General features: G+C 39.3%; 1 protein-coding gene across 3 annotated transcripts in view; it reads left to right on the top strand.

Annotated features, from left to right (window-relative positions):
- The first annotated feature begins 357 nt into the window (after positions 1–357).
- GLCE (glucuronic acid epimerase) overlaps positions 358–17,466 on the top strand; it is a 116,753-nt gene continuing 99,644 nt past the window's right edge. For all 3 annotated transcript variants that reach the window (XM_047861787.1, XM_047861785.1, XM_047861786.1), the window contains exon 1: positions 358–541. The gene's annotated coding sequence lies outside the window, so the exon portion shown is untranslated. The remainder of the gene's footprint in view (positions 542–17,466) is intronic.

The raw sequence follows: 17,466 nt of genomic DNA, 5'->3' as shown, positions 1-17,466 counted from the left end.
CCAAGGGTAACGGCTTCTACGCCTACACGGGTGTGCAGACCTGCTTCTTCCCCAAACCAGGTGCGTCTACGGAGGCTGAGCAGGACCAGACACAGGCCCAGCTTCGCCACGCAAAGTGCCCTCCGGCGATCTGCCACCGCCTGTGACTATTTGAGGTCACTGTTACTTTTGCCCCTAGTTAATTGCGAGGGGCGGGGGAGGGGAGAAGCGGTGGGCGGGACGAATCACCTTTTCTATTTTACAATTGGTCGCAACGGGCTCCGAGTCCCGCCTGCTACGCCGCCGCCGCCAGGCTCTCCGGGCTGTCACTCGAGCCGCCGCGGCCGCCCCTAGCCGTGGCTGGGATCTCGCGGGAAGAGCGGCGGGCACGGCTGTGGCTTGGTCTCCCGGCTGCGCGCGAAGCGGGAGGGCTCTCCTCACACAAGCGCTTCCTCGCGGAGAGGTTAGAGCTGCGGCAGCCGCAGGCCTGGGCCGCCCCTTCCCTGCCGCCGCCTTCTCTTCCTCAGGGCTTCTCGGTCCGCTCGCCCTCCGGCGCTCCCAGGTAAGGAAGCCCGGAGCGCGTCTCGGCTGCGGAGCGGTCGGGGAGCGGGGACTCGGAGCAGCCGGAGCGGGCTGGCTCCAGACGGGGGCGGCTCCGCGGGCTGCGCGGCGCTGCCTGGTGGGCGCGAGGCTTGGTGGAGCTCGGGAGCGCGGGGGGCAGGAGGCGGCGGGGTGGGACCCGGGTGCGGGCGCCCCAGGGCGGTGTGGCGGCTGCCGGGGCTCCTGGGGCGAGGCGGTTTATTGGGGATCTTGGGGCTCTTTCCACTTTGGGGTGGGGGTGGGTGGCGGCGCACAGGGTCCCGCCTCAGGGTCCAGGGAGATTTATCAGGGTCCTGGGGGTTCCTCGAGGTGGTGTAGCGGGGTTCCGGAACATGGGGGGGGGGGGAGTCCTCTTACCGCGGTCTCAGGCTCTTTGGGGGCAGAGGATTCAGTTTAGCAGGTCCTAGGTCTCTGAAGGGGCAGATCATTGGGGTCTTCGGGGGTCCTTTGAGCGGGACTGTTTCGCATCCCTGGGTGGAGAAGCAGCGTATTAGGGTTCCGGGGAGGGGGTTCTGTTTATCCGGGCCTCCCGGCGAGAGGGCGATGTATCTGCGTCCTGCAGGGGTCGGGCAGCCTTGGTGGGCTGCTGGGGGCGGAAGGGTGTTCGGCGGAGCCCGGCGTCTTTTCTGGGGTTTCTGTTTTGCCCAGAGGGGGGCGGTAACTTGGCATGGTCTCCAGTCTTTTCGGGGCGACCGGGCGAGTTATCGGGTCTCCGGGTGATCTCGGATGGAGGGCGCGGCTCAGCAGGCGCTTGGGTGGGCTCGGGGGCTCTAGTGGCGTCCCGAGCCAGCCCCGCTAGACAGTCTGTGGCTGGCCAGCATCCTGGACCAGGTCTCTTTCCTAGATGAGATTTACTCAGCGCCCAGTGGGAAGATTGATGCGTGTCGTTTCTTAGTTGGAGAAATCGTGGGTTTGTTCTGCAGTTTGCTTTTCTCTGCCCCGGGATCCCTGTGGGGGCGTGCTCGGTCTTGCTGCTCCGGGAGCGTGAGAGTGGCAGCGCCTTAGGTGGGTATAGACTCTAGGTTCTTCAGGAGGCGAGTGTCCTCAGGTGGAGCGTGCCAGACGCTGAAGATACAGAAGGCTGTGTGGTTTTGGCTTCACTTTCCTAGATAGTCTGCTTTGCTGATCCTGCAATATTAGATCTGTCCTGAAGTCTTGCCTGAGTGCTAGGCAGAATCAAGTAGTGCTGGGAAGTGTGTTCCGGCTTCTCTCTGTCCTTTGAAAAACGTTCGTGGAGAGGGATAGCTTTTAAGTTTGGTCTCCAAGTAATGTATTGAATTTGAGGTCCCAGAGCTAGAGCTCTGCGTCATTTGAGACCTGTAAGCTAACAGCTCTTTTAGAGAATCCTGCTTTAACAGTTTTATTGTGAAGCTTGAGTTAGTCTTGACTCTAATGGAGAGTGCTTGGTAACCAGCCCAGTCTTAGGTGAAATTCAGATAAAATGGCCTGTATGTATGTGTATGGGGTTTTTTAAAAAAATGGATCGCTTGGAAAGTCTGCATTTGCTTGACATTTCTTCAGGTTAGATAGCTACTTTATCACAGAGGCCTGTAAATGAAGCCTGATGTGGCAGGCAGTGGAGTCCATATTCACAGTAATTTTGTAATTTTGGGTAAACAGACAAATTTGACTTTGCCAAAGCAAAGAATTTTGCCTGCCTTAGCCTTTTTCTTAGTGTCAGTTTTTTTAGATTGACATTTCTTTTTGATCTTAGAACCAGAAAGGTTAGGGACAGTGTACTTAATCCTTGAGTTTTGCAATCATTTTTTTAAAAAGGAGGGACTCCTACGTAGCAAATATTTAACTCTTTGAAGAGTGTAAGAGTTTTGTTTTGTTTTTTGCTTTAGTTATAATTCAAACCAAAATGCCTGATTGACTTTTATGGCTATCGAAACTGATCAATTGAGCAGATATTTGGGTGGAACTATAGCTAAAAAACCCTAAGCAGACTATTTTTTCCCCTCCTTAGTTTTGAAAGACAAATGATAAATTAAGCAAATTTCAGTAACTTTGAAATAAAAAGCAGCTTTCATGATTTCTAAGTAAACATATTAGTCAACAAAATCTTTGATTATCTGCTAGGTGTCACAACATTGGAGGTACAGTGATTTCCAGCTCACATATAACCTATGTTGAGCGAGAGAAAGACAGCAAATAAAATGAATACATAAAATAATTAAGATGCTGATAATGAAGAAACATTGGGGTTCAGCTCACTTTTTAAAATAACCCCTGAGTAATATGATTGATGTCTGTTGTCATAACCAGGAACCAAGTAAGGTAATGATCTATCTTCTGAATTATTAAAGATGGAATAATGATCAGTAGAGTTTGGGTGTTAAATATATATTGACTCTGAGGATTAGTACCTTTTGTTATATAAGCATAAAAAAGTCTGTAAGGATACATATCAAACTTCTAAGTATTGGGGGAGGGATTCTTTTTTTAAATGTTTATTTATTTTTGAGAGAGAGAGAGAGAGAGAGAATCCCAGTATGTGCTGACTGCACAGAGCCCGTTGTAGGGCCCGAACTCGTGAACTGTGAGATCATGACCTTAGCCAAAATCAAGAGTCAAGACCTTCAGTCAAGACCTTTAACCTACTGAGCCACCCAGGTGCCCCTTTGGGGCATTCTTTAATAAGAGAGCATTGCAGAGTCCTGGAAGAGAGCGGTTAATTTTATACTTTTGTATTATTTGAATGTTTCAATGAGTGGACATAACAAGTGGAAACTAAAGAAGTCTAAAAATTAAAATCTTTTGGTCACTATGCAAATTTGTGAAAGGTACAGTATTTATAAGGCATTTTGTCAGTGTTGCCACTCCCATTGCGTGTACTAGTGAAGGAAAAAATCTATTTCAAGGATCTAAAATTATAGGGGATGGGGAGCACAACAGAATAAGAAGAGTACTGAGCTCCAAATAAAACGTTAACACATGTTAAAGATGTTAGATGTTTAATTATATAAAAATAAATTAGGGGCGCCAGTCAGTTAAACACCCAACTCTGAATTTCAGCTCTGGTCATGGTCTCATGGTTCCTGAGTTCCAGCCCCACATCGGGCTCTGTGCTGACAGCTCCCAGCCTGCTTGGGATTCTCTCTCCCTCCCTCGCTTTGCTCCTTCCTGCTTCTCTCTCTTTCTCTCTCAAATAAATACACTTAAAATAAAACAAATTAAGGCCTTTCTATTTTAAAATTTAACTATTTCCAAGTTTGAGAAGGGAAGTTTTTATAAACTCCTTAGACGAGAATACTTTGTGTTTCTGTGGATGGAGGTGTTCTTATTGTGGCACAGACTTCAGGAAGAGATTTCTTTTGTCCGACCTATGGACACATCTAATAGATTTGTTTTTCTTCTGAGGCATATGAAACAAAAATAGTTTTATGGTTCATTATTACTATAATTTATTACTATTTATATTTCATTATTACTATAATGGGTTATCGTTCAAGATTCTGGAATGATAAATGTGATACACTAAAGCAATTTTTAGAAAGGAAATCGTAAGATATGAATTCCAATCTTCACTGTGCTATTAACCATATGGCCTTGGGTAATTTCTTAGTCTCTTACGGCCTTAGTTTCCATATATATAAAATTACAGAGAAGTCCCTGTCAATAATCAGTGCAAACTCCAATTCTAATGATTCTTGTGCATTAGTTTTGATGTTGCCCGTCAGCAGTATTTTGTGTACAAAAAGGAATGGGTGCCTTAAAGAGTAGCTGGTTCTCAGGATACATCTAGATCCATGTATTTTTACATATGATACCTAATTTTAGAAACTTCTTTCTTTTTAAGATATATAGGACATATTTAATTTCAGAATATACATTCATGAAGGTAAATGATTTTTTTTAATACTTTAGATTTATCTGTTAAAGCATTATTATTTTTATTTCTGATTTCTGGTTCTCTAATAGAGTATCTATGTGATAAGGTAATGTACTTATTTAACTTAGGGTGTAGAATGATGTCTCTAGTGGTTGACCCCCTTTAATCTATTCTTTACGCTCCTGCCAAGGTGACTTCTAAAATGCAAATCTGTTTGGGGTGCCTGGGTGGCTCAGTCAGTTGAGCGCCTGACTTTGGCTCAGGTCATGATCTCACGGCTCGTGAGTTCGAGCTCCGCGTCGGGCTCTGTGCTGACAGCTCAGAGCCTGGAGCCTGTTTCGGATTCTGTGTCTCCCTCTCTCTCTGACCTTCCCCCATTCATGCTCTGTCTCTCTCTGTCTCAAAAATGAATAAACTTTAAAAAAAAAATTAAAAAAAAAATAAAATGCAAATCTGTTCAATGCTTCTTTCTTAAAATCCATACTCTCCTTTACCTACAGTACACATTTACCTACAATACACATTTAGTTCTAACTCTTTATCATTACGAGGCCCTTCACCATCTGGCTCATTTCCTGCATTTCCCCTGCCGAAAATCTGAAGCTCCAACTGTACTAATCCAGTCAGTTCGCTGAAAGAGTCATACTGTTTCCTGACTCAGAGCCCTCTCATATATTCTCCCCGCTGTTTAGAATGCCTTTCTTTCTCCTGTCTTGCTGACAAAGTCTGCTGCTTTTTCAAGGTACAACTTAAGCACTATCTGCTTTTTAAGTCTTCTGTGTCCTCTGGTTGTCCCTCTTTCTTACCTCACTGAGTTATGCACTCTCTGTGTCTTGTTCATTCATTCTCTTATGTTCACTGGTATGCTGTAATTATTTATGTCTGTTGCTGGGTCCTCTGGACTCGAAGCCAAGTTTATATTTGTCTTACTACTTTTTGAACCTCTATTGCTTATTTTGCACAGTTGGCTCTCATAACAGGGTTGAACTATCTGTGCCAAGATTGACCATTTTCATAATGTCCGAGTTAAGCCCAAATCTAAGTCTTGTCCTATTTTTCTAAAATTTGGGGCTTTTTAAATTATCTTATTCTCTTACCCTATGACCACAAACTGATATTAGATCTGTAGTTCTTATCCTCATATTTAAGAAGTGAGATTCCCAGCACTATAGGAGTTAAGGGTTACTCTGTTAAACTTGCAGATTTTGAGGCAACCACTAATCCCTATAACTAAAATTGGTAAGAAAGTTATAAACTAGTTTGGGTATTTCAGATCTTGGTATCAGTGATGTGGTAGGTATTTTTTACCTACCTAGCTGCTTTCTGTATGGGACATGATTGTTGTCAATGCATGTGTGTCTTTATATTGTCTGTTTATTCGCAGAAGATTTAATACTTGCTCAGGGTCATTATCTACTAAACAGCATGCTGTAACTAGATGCAGGTCCGTTGTACTCCAAGTTCTATGCTTTTCCAAATCCTATACTGCTTTTTGAAATGTGACTGCTTATTTAGTGTATTAAAATTATTCATAGATATTTTATTCATTTTATAAATTGAAGAAGTAGGTTGTAATGTTTATTCATTCAGTTTTTTCACAAAAGCTAAAGTAGAGAATTTGAGATTGTTTGGACTTAAGAGATCATTTAATCCAACCCTTCGTGTAGCATATGAGGGAATTGACACAGGCAAGAGTAGTTGAATGACTTGCTCAAGATCATGCAGTTAATTGGTTAAGATTTTCTTTGTTAAGCTAGTTGTACACATAGGTGTTAAAAAAAACCATTACTTGAAAGGAATACCAGGTGCCTCTTCCCTCCTCCCCCCAAGAATAAAAGCCTGGAGTGGCTTTTAGAAAAAGTGATGTCGAGGATCTCAGAGTCTTAAGGACACGGCTCAGAGAAAATCCGGACTTTGGATCATGACGCATGGAGATGCCTTGGTGCCTTTACTCACGTAGTTCCCTAGTCTTTGCTTCTGTCCTCCCTCTTTCATCTTTTTGAAAATCTATCCTCAGTTTGCTAACTTTGTGCCTGATGAAGTTGTTATTGGTGTCAGCCTTACCAGTAACCATTTAAGTGCCACCCATAGGGCAACTGTAGAGATAGAAAAAAAGCAAAAAATCTAGTCACTGCCCTAAAGAGGCTTGGTTTATTTGGGAGTGGGAGACAGTATGTATTTGATTGCAAGGTAGTATGTAAAGATGTCATGAGCGATACAGCTGTAGGAGCTCAGAAGATATCAGGGTGGATTGGGCTAGTAGTTACAGAAATTTCTGTGTAAAAAAGATTTGACTTAAGTCAATCTTTTAAAGAAATTTGTTATTTAGTGTTTGTTTATTTTGAGAGAGGGAATGCCTGTGTGTGGGAGAGGGGCAGAGAGTGAGGGAAAGAGCATCCAGGCAGGCCCTGCGTTGTCAGAGCAGAGCCTGACTCCGAGCTCTTAACAAACTCTGAGATCATGACCTGAGCTGAAATCAAGAGTCGCATGTTCTACCCACTGAGCCAGCCAGGTGCCCCGATTTAAGTTAATCTTTATTTTTTTTAAAACAAACTCCCTGTTTTTTTTATTATTATTTTTAATATTTGCTTATTTTGGGGAGACCGAGAGACAGAGTGCAAGCAGGGGAGCGGCAGAGAGAGAGGGAGACACAGAATCCGAAGCAGGCTCCAGGCTCCGTGCTGTCAGCACAGGGCCCGACGTGGGGCTCAAACCCATGAAGCGTAGGATCGTGACCTGGGCCGAAGTCAGACTCTTAACTGACTGAGCCACCCTGGTGCCCCTAAGTTAATCTTTAAATGAGGAGGTGGAGTCAAACTCTTCATTAAACTCTCATTGTTTTGCTTTGTTTTGTTTTCTGATCTTACCTTTGCTTACTTCCCTGCAGTCATGGTGGACTTCTCTGTGTTTCAGGAGGCCTGAAACATGTTCTTCCACACATCCGTGTCTCTTTCCCTTCCTTCAAGTCTTAGTTAAAATATCGCCCCTTCTGTGAGGCCTTTATTGGCCACCTTGTTTAAAATCACAGCATCCTTTCTACACTCTCTTCCTATTTCTCTTCCCTGCTTTGTTTCTTTGTTTTCTTCCTTCTGTTATCCAGCATACTCTGTATTTTTATTGTCTTTCTACCCCTAGTATACTATAAGATCCATGAGGGCAGGGAGTTTTACTCATTTTATTCAGTGCTATCTCCCTAGCACCCAGAACAGTACCTGTTACTAAGTAGGTGCTCAAATTTTTATTCAATAAATAAGATAATTGAACTTTAAAGCAGGAATTTGAAAATTATTTGATTTAACTTCTTCTCCTTCCTTTGTTCCTCTTTCCTGGCTGGCAGAGAGGAAGGGGAATTTTTCTCTTCCATTTTCTAAAAAAAATGTATGGGACTTCAAGAAAATCATACACAGTACAGAAATTCTAAATAACTTAATGAACTTCTACATGTGTAAACATGTAGTCACCAGCCAGATCAGGATATAGAACACTTCTAGGACCTTAGAAGCCTTCCTCATGTTCTCTCTTAGTCAGTATTTCCCAACAGTAACCATTATTCAGACTTCTTTCATAATAGATTAGTTTTGTTTATTCCTGAACTTCATACAAATTGAATCAACCTGGTTTCCTTTGCGCAGCATTATGTCTGTGAGATTCATCCATGCTTTTTTTTTTTAACAGTAGCTCATTCTTTTTCATTGCAGTGTAGTATTCTGTTGTTTGAGTACATATATTTTTTTTCTGTTCTTTTGATGCATTTGGGCCATTTCCAGTTTTTAGCTCTTAGGAACAAAGCTGCTGTGAACAACTTTGTACCTGTCTTTTGGTGGACATAATGGTTAAGTTCTTGGCTAAATAACTAGGAGTTACTTATCTCCATATATAGAGAGACATACACATAATTCTTAATCCCCCATGGTTTTTAGCACATGTTAGATGGTCATTAAATGATTGAAGATAAATTATTAACTAATCATGTACTGTGAGATTATCTCGAACTTATTAAAAATATTGGAGAACTGTTTCTGGTCCACACTTGTTTCTTATATCTGACATAAAACATAGATTTATCCAGGCTTTACACATTTCTCTTTCATCTGGGTTTGCCTTTTTTTTTCTAAGCCGTATTCCTTATTACTTGCTCTTCCTCCTCCAGAAAATGGGAGAAGAAATATGTGCAGGAAAGAGACCATTCAAATTAATTAATTTCAAGATGTGAATTTCAGAACTGGTTGGCTATTTTTCTGTAATTTTTCAACAACAAGTCATTTTTTCTGACATTTGGTTCTTCTGTATATTTCTTTAATATTCTGTATGCTTTGAAATCAACTTTGCTAATGCGTTCATAACATGGGTAAAAAAGCTCTGAGTCTGTTTTTTATTTTTGTCATGTGTTAGTTATGTTTTGGGGTATGTCAAGCAAAGGCTTTCTTTGATGGCCTCAAATAATTCTAGAAGTGGCTTTAGTTGGTGAATAATGCAAATAAGAGCTCCTACAATAATAGAAGAGATCTGGAGGAATATTTTTCTAATTCTGGAAAAGTTTACAGTTTTCTTTTGAAGTGATTTCTAAGCTGACTTGAAAGACTAATAGGAAACAAGGTGGATAGGACACCTCATAGGGAATGGGGTGAAAGAACACTCTAGGGAACTGCATTTGCAGAGAGAGAGCAGAGAGAGAGAGAGCAGGGCGGATTTGAGGATCTGCAGGTAATTCAGGAAGGCTGCAGCAGTGGTTTTCAAGCTCTAATGTGCATATGAATCTCCTGGTGCATATGAATCTTCTAACATGCTTACAGGTGATGGAAATGTTGCTGGTTCAAGGATCATACTTTCTTGCAAACTGCTGGGTTAAGATGTAGAAAGAAGGTGAGAAGGAAGGAGTGGGGAGTGAAAGCAAGGACCATCCCATGAGTCTTACAACCAATGTAAGGAATTTGGGCTTAAGGCAGTGGTACCCCAATGAAGAGTGCTAAGAGTAATAGTGAACTTGTGAGTTAAGTGGTCAGTAGTGGTGGATATAATCTTTAGGGATATACTCCATCTACATTTGCAACTGTACAGATTAATGTCTGAGAAATGGTAATTTATTCATCAATAACTACTTTTCCCACTAGCAGACTCTGCTTATTTAAAGGAAAAGTTTGGTTATATTTATTAGTCTATTTTTTTATTTTTTATTTTTAAAAATTTTTAAATCTTTATTTATTTTTGAGAGAGAGACAGAGTGTGAGCAGGGGAGGAGCAGAGAGAGAGGGAGACACAGAATTCGAAACAGGCTCCAGGCCCCAAGCTGTCAGCACAGAGCCCGATGCGGGGCTCGAACTCACACACCATGAGATCACAACCTGAGCCGAAGCCGGACGCTCAACCGACTGAGCCACCCAGGTGCCCCTGGTAATATATATTAGTTTAGATGTTATATATTTGTTTAAGGAGTTCTTTCTTTCAGGGATATTATTTATCCTAATAACTATCATTATAATTTAACTCATAATTACATTATTAATCCTGTTTGATGGGATTTAATTTTTGTCCATATTGTGTACCATATTATAGTCTGATGTTTTCTTTTCTTTTTATTTTATTATTATTTAAAGAAATTTTTTTAATGTTTTTATTTATTTTTGAGACAGAGACAGAGCATGAGCAGGGGAGGGGCAGAGAGAGGGCGACACAGAATCTAAAGCAGGCTCCAGGCTCTGAGCTGTCAGCACAGAGCCTGACACAGGGCTGGAACTCACAGACTGTGAGATCATGACCTGAGCTGAAGTCGGACTCTTAACCGACTGAGCCAGCCGCCCCTTCTTTTATTTTTTAATTGTATTGATTTAAAAATGAGCTAGCTGCTAGTGCTTATTGTATTGAATGGTAGTGCTTATTGTATGGTAGGAATGATCTTAAGATACACAGTAATTTGAGTTACTCTTTATTGGTTTCCCTAAATGTTATTAATTAGAAGGTTTTGACTTAATTTGTTTCAACTACTTTTTTTTTTTTTTTTTTAATTTCAACTGCTTAAATACTATATCAGTTTGGGATTCCTGGGTGGCTGGGTCGGTTAAGCATCTGACTCTTGATTTCAGCTCAGGTCATGGTTTCACGATTCGTGACATTGAGCCCCACATTGGGCTTGCGCTGACAACATGTTGCCTGCTTGGGATTCTCTCTCTCTTCTCTCTCTCTCTCTGCCTCTTTCCCTACCCCTCTCTTTCAAAGTAAATAAATAAACTTAAAAAAACAAAAATAAATACTACATTAGTTTTGCAATATTATAAATTTAAGAATAAAGGTATGTGTTTATGTTTTGTAGGTCAATATTATATTTTCCTCCTGATTTTATAAGTTCTAGGTACTCATTTTAAAAACTTGGAGAAATACAAAAGACAAAAATGTAAGCTCAGCCCAAATATAAGCATTACTAACGTTATGTTATACATTCTTTTTTCCTCTTCCGATGATTATTTATTCATAATGTGCTGTTTATTCCCCACCAAGCATTATATCATGAAGAATTTCCTATTTGGTAAAATTATTTCAAAACCTAAATTTTAATAGCACAATGTTCTATTGAATGAATGTGTAGTGATTTAACCATTCCTAATTATTGAAAAATTTTTCCTCTGCTGCTAACATTGAAGAAAATCTTCGCATAGTTGTTCTCCATACTTATTTTCTTAGGATAGGAATAAAAATTTTTAGTCAAAGATAAGACCTTAAAAAAATTAGATACTGTCATATTGTTCTCTAGAAAGGTTATGACAATTTGTATGCTAGTATTCAGCTTTTCTAATTTGGTAAGCAGATATGATCTTACTTTAATTTGTTGTTTTTATTATAATTGAAGTTGAACACTGAACATTGTAAGTTGTTTTTAACACAATTACATATTAAAATATTTTAAAAATATCTTAAAAAAATTTTTTTTTAACGTTTATTTATTTTTGAGACAGAGAGAGACAGAGCATGAATGGGGGAGGGTCAGAGAGAGAGGGAGACACAGAATTTGAAACAGGCTCCAGGCTCTGAGCTGTCAGCACAGAGCCCGCTGCGGGGCTCAAACTCACGAACCGCGAGATCATGACCTGAGCCGAAGTTGGACGCTTAACTGACTGAGCCCCCCAGGCGCCCCTAAAAATATCTTCAAGAGAAAGCCTCATGCATTATTTTGTAAGGCAAAATATTTTAACTGGAATTAATAGGCAAATTAATTTTTGAATAGTTTTTACAAAAGCATACAAAATTCGAAGACTCAAACAGTTGCCTGAGAGGCAACCATTGTTAATCACTTTCTTGTATATACTTCCAGATGTATGGTAGATCGTGTGTGTGTGTATTTGTATGCTGGAACATTAGACAAATTATGGAGAACATTCATTAAAATACTGTCTAGTTCAGATGTGGGATTGTGTACTAAATTGTGTACTAAAAATTAGAAAGGGTCTAAAAATGATTAGTATCTGGCCACTAGCCCAGAAGGAAGAAAAGCAGGGTCTGGCAGCATTTGGCAGTAATTTTCTATAAGACAAGTGGCCTTAGCTCTTTTTATTATTGGATCGATTCTTTGACAATAGCACTTCTGTTTATGGTACCAATTCTGTAGCACTGTTCCAAAAAGCAAAGCCAAGTTTTTGAAAATTAGTTGATACCTGAAAGAAACTCTAAAGTACAAAACCTATTTGGAGGTATTTAGGGGAAAGATACTTTATTTATTTATTTCTTTTTTTTTTTTTGGTGTTAGGATTTTTTTGCTTGAGAGTTAAAGTTTTAGCAGAATTTTCATGACTTTGTTGCTTAACATTGGAAGCTTGAGCTTGAATAATTACAAATAAAAATTTATCATTTTCCTAAACTCTTATTTAGCTAATTCAGAAACCAATTATCCATGATATAAATATATTTTTAAAGTATAGTTTTTAAAAAGTTTTCATGCTAATGCTACTATATGGTGGTAATTGGTCTCATACATCAAAGATCTTGAGCTTGACTTGAATGTTACTGCTAAATATGTGATTTGAGCAATAAGAATCAGAGGTTTTAATTGGATTGTACAGAGCTTTAATGCTCTAGGCATAAAAATGTTTGCTTTTAGGATAGATTTCTTTTAAGGCTCTTGTTTCCAAAACTAAAATTTGGGGATGGCTATTGAATACTAACTGAATACTAACTCTATGTGGCCCAGGGTAAGTAGGGGTATTATGAGAATTCCTATTTGTTGGAATTCATATCTTCCATTCCAGATTAATTATGAAGTTGTAAAGGCTGCTAAAGAGTTTGCACCTGATAGTGGTTGATAATATTTGAGGAATTTAAAGAAGGAGTTTATCAGAGGTCAGAAAAGATCATCTTAATTTTTAAAACAGGTTTAATTTTGAAGTCGTTATGTATTCCTAGGAGAATTGCAAAGATAGTACAGAGAATTTCCATACACCTTTTACTCAGCTTACCCTAACTGACATCTTGATATAACCATGATTATCAAAAGTAAGAAATGCATCCTGATTTTTAAAAAGAAAATTCAACAAAATTTCTTTTAACGATCTACTATATGTAAAAGAGTGTTTTAGCTGAAGTATATACAATGTTGGAAAACAAGTAAAGGATGCAGATAATAATAAACTGATGAGTTAGGCGTTATTCCTAAACAAATTCTCAGATTAAAAAAATTTTTTTTGTTAATGTATGTTTATTTTTGAGAAAGAGCGTGCAAGCTGGGGAGGAGCAGAGAGAGAGGGGGACAGAGGATTTGAAGTGGGTTCTGTGCTGACGGCAGCAAGCTGTTGCAGGGCTCGACCTCACAAACCATGATATCATGACCTGAGCCGAAGTCAACCGACTTCGGTGGTGTCAACTGACACCACCCAGGTGCCCCCCAAATTCTCAGATTTTTGAACACACGTGTTGTTGGTACTTAGAAAAGAAGACGCTGATCACTAGGAGCCAGCGTGGGTTCCCAGAGAACAAGTCATGCCACACTGGTCTCACTTCTTTTCTTATAGGGGTAAGTAAACTGGTAGGTACATCAGGAGATACTCTGCCATTGTACGTCTAGAATGATAGCCACGTTTATTGGATTTTTAATTTTGTGCTGGGCACTGGGTTAAATGCTTTACATAGATTGCCTCATTTAGTACTGTTTTACAAATGAGGTAAGGTACCCCCAAGGTTATCCAGATAGCATTTGACAGCCTTTTATGATATCTTTATAGACAAGTTAGAGAAATGTAGTCTGAATACTTGCATAGGTAGGTGGATTTGTGACTGATCAATGGGCTGATGTTAAAATTAAACTGCAATTCATTCTTAGTGTGTCCCTCAAGATGCTGCCTTCCCCTATGTCCTATTTAAAATGTTTATCCATTACTCTCAAAATTATGAGGGTAGTATGTTATGTGACAGAATCAGGATCCTTCCTCTATTAATTTTTAATAATTAGACTGTATCTAAGAAACTACTTGTAATAATTCTATATTTGATATGTCTGGTTCATAGGGACAAAAAAATTCTTACAATTGAATTTTTTTTTTTTTTAATCTGCACAAATACAGTATTGAAGGCTTGGAGGGCTAACAGGTGGGATTTTTTTGTTTGAAGTAGGTGTGTGCCTAGGTGGGTCTCTCTATTTGTCTGAAGTCGATGAGTCAGTGGTTTACTATAACTGCTCCAAAGGCTCACACTCACTTAAACAGCATTATTTTGAAGTAGTTTGTCTAAAACATAGTTGATTATCCTTTTCTATTCTGCCTTTAGCTGAGTTCTCAGTTCTATTTGCCACATCTTGAGGAGGATGTTGATGGTGTATTCAGAAGGAGGGTAATCAGAATGAAGCAGTGTCTGAAACAGATACTTGCAAAATAATTGAAACATTTGAGATTTTCAGCCAGGAAAAAAAGAAGACTTTAGTGGGGTATATGGGAATGCTTTTCAAATTGGTAATTGAGTGATCTTTAACATTCTTCCTGACTCAAATGTGTGGTTCTGGTAAACACATGAAGGAATGGCACGTGGAAGAGGGAGTGAAGCATATCTTTTGTATCCCCAGAGGATAGAACTAGGAACAATGAAAATTAGAGGAAGGGAAATATTGGTATATGATGAAGGTTTTTTGTTTTTTGTGGTTTTTTTTTTTTTTAACATTTATTTATTCTTGAGAGAGACAGAGCATGAGTGGGGGAGGGGCAGAGAGAGTGGGAGACAGAATCTGAAGAGGCTCCAGGCTCTGAGCTGTCAGCACAGAGCCCAAAGTGGGGCTCGAACTCACGAACTGTGAGATCATGACCTGAGCCGAGGTTGGACGCCCAACCGACCGCGCTACCCAGGCACCCCATAATGAAGGTATTTTTAACAATCAGAATGAAAATAGAGTGGACAGTTTCTCACTGTGGTGTTAAAGCGTGTGTTGAGTAGTGTTTAATCAATGTATTCTTTAAGGACTTTTCCAACTCTGATTTTTTAAAATTTATTTTACTTTTAAGTAATCTTTACATCCAGCATGGGGCTTGAACCTTCAGTCCTGAGATCAAGAGTCACATGCTCTACCAACTGAGCCAGCGAATACCCCCAATCTTTGTTTCTATTTCTTCATTGGTTATAATTCCCCAGAGTAAAATTTTCTCTTGGGTACATCATTTATTCTCAGAACCTTATGGTCTTATATAGTATAAAGTGTTAGTAATAACAAAGTTAAACAACAGCAGAACATTTTTCACTTGCTAGGTTGATAAAGATTAAAAAGTTCAGTAATACCCCACCCTGACAAGGATGTCTAGAATTGCTTACTCATACACTCTAGGCAGGAATGTAAATTTGTGCAGTTTCTTGGAAGGAAAAGTTGGTTTTACTTATTAAAATGGTAAATTTTCATACTTTTTGACTCAATTTTAAAGAATTTATCTTTAAATGCCTAAGCCCTAAATGATTTTTTTTTAAAGAGAGAGAGAGAGAGAGAGAGCAAACAAGAAAGCAAGTAGGGGAGGAGCAGAGGGAGAGGGATAGAGAATCCCATGAGCCCCATGCTGGGCTTGATCCCACGACCCTGAGATCATGACCTGAGCTGAAATCAAGGGTCAGATGTTTACCCGACTGAGCCACCCAGGTGCCCCCTAAATGATTCTTTATATGGGTTAAATAAATGATTGTACAAGCATACAATGGGATGTCACACAGCCATAGAAAGAAAGAAAGAAGGAGTACTTCCGCATGAATTCATCTTTAACACATTATTGAGTGAAGAAAGTAAGTTGCAATACAATATTTATGGTATGCTGACATTACTGTAAAAAAGTAAGCTGTGAAAAAAATGTAAGTTGTGTGTATGTGGGTGAATATGCAAATATATATGCACACATTAATAAGCACATTTATGCTTCTATGTTAAAGACTTCTCTGGAAGGATACATAAGAAAAGGAGTAGTTTCTTCTGGAGAGGGGCTCGGAGATTGGAAGTCTGAGATCTCAGTAAGACTTTGGTTTGCTTACGTACACTTTACACTTTTATACTGTGTGTGTGTGTGTGTGTGTGTGTGTGTGTGTGTGTGTGTGTAGGTCGGTCAAGAGTGTGTTGTAAAAATTTTTTTTTGTTTGAAGTAATTACAGATTCCTAGGAAGTTCTGAAATTAGCACAGAGAGGTCCCATGTACCCTCATCCAATTCCCATCAATGGTCACATCTTACATAACTATAGTACTATATCAAAACCAGGAAATTGGCATTGGTACAACACACAGATCTTGTTCAGATTTCACCAGTTTTACATGTATTCATTTGTGTGTGTATATAATTCTTTGAAGTTTCATCACATGTGTGGATTTGTGTAATCAACATTACACCTGAGATACAGAACTGTTTTATCACCAGTAAGATCCTTGTGATCCTTTATAGTCATATCCGTCCCCTTAACTTCTGGCAACCACTAGTCTGGACTCCATTTTTGAACTCTGCCATTTCCAGATGATATATAAATGGAATCAAAAAATATGTAATCTTTGAGACTGACTTTTTTTTTACTTGGCATAATTCCCTTGAAATCCATCCAGTTGTTGGATATATCAATAATTCCTTTTTATTGCTAAACAAAACCCAGTGGTATGCATGTACCAGAGTTTATTTAATCTTTACCCATTGTTGAACATTTGGGCAGTTGCTACTTTGGCTATTACAGCTGTGATCAACATTTCTGTGTAAGATGTGAGATTTCATTTCTCTGGCATGAATGTCTAGGAGTGTGAATTACTGGGCATTATGGTAAATATTTAAGAAAGTGTAAAGTATATTTTAAGAAGCTGTCAGCCCATTTTCCAGAGTGGTATACCATTTTAGATTCCCATCAGCATTGTATGAGAGGCCTAGTTTCTCGCCCTTCCTTGGCATTTGGTATTGTCACTACTTCTTACTTTAGGTGTTCTAATAGGTGTATAGCGGTAACTCTTCGTGGTTTAATTTGCATTTCCTTGATGACTAATGATGTTGAACATATATTTGCCATCCGTATCCTCTTTGGTGAAATGTCTCATGTCTTCTATTTTTTAATTGAATTTTTTGTTTTACTATTGAATTTTGAGGGTTCTTTATTCTAGATAAGAGTCCTTTGTTATAGAAGTGGTTTGCAAATTCTGTATTTGTCTGTTTAATCTAACTTGTCAAATTTATTGGCATAAAGCTTTCATGTTTTCCTGTTATCCTTCTAATATCTATAGAATCTATAAAGCTGTCACTTCTTTCATTCCTGATATTGGTTGTGTCTTTCTCTGTTCCCCTCATCAGTCAGGTTAGATGTTTATTAATTTTATTGCTCTTCTCAGAGAAATCAGTGGGTTCCGTTCTAGACCACTGCAGTAAAGAGAGTATTGCAATAAAGTGTGTCAGGTTAGTTATTTTGTTTCCCAGTGTGTATAAAAGTTATGTTTATACTATACTGTAGTCTATTAAGTGTGCAATAGCATTGTCTCCAAAAGAACAGTGTACATACCTTAATTTAAAAATACCGTATTGCTAAACTTGCAAACTATCATCTGAGCTTTCAGTGTTGTAATCACTAATCACAGATCACCATAACAAAT

The sequence above is a fragment of the Prionailurus viverrinus genome, chromosome B3, assembly GCF_022837055.1.
Source record: "Prionailurus viverrinus isolate Anna chromosome B3, UM_Priviv_1.0, whole genome shotgun sequence".
In the NCBI taxonomy this organism is placed as follows: Eukaryota; Metazoa; Chordata; class Mammalia; order Carnivora; family Felidae; genus Prionailurus; species Prionailurus viverrinus.
This window is presented reverse-complemented; position numbering and strand designations above follow the sequence as displayed.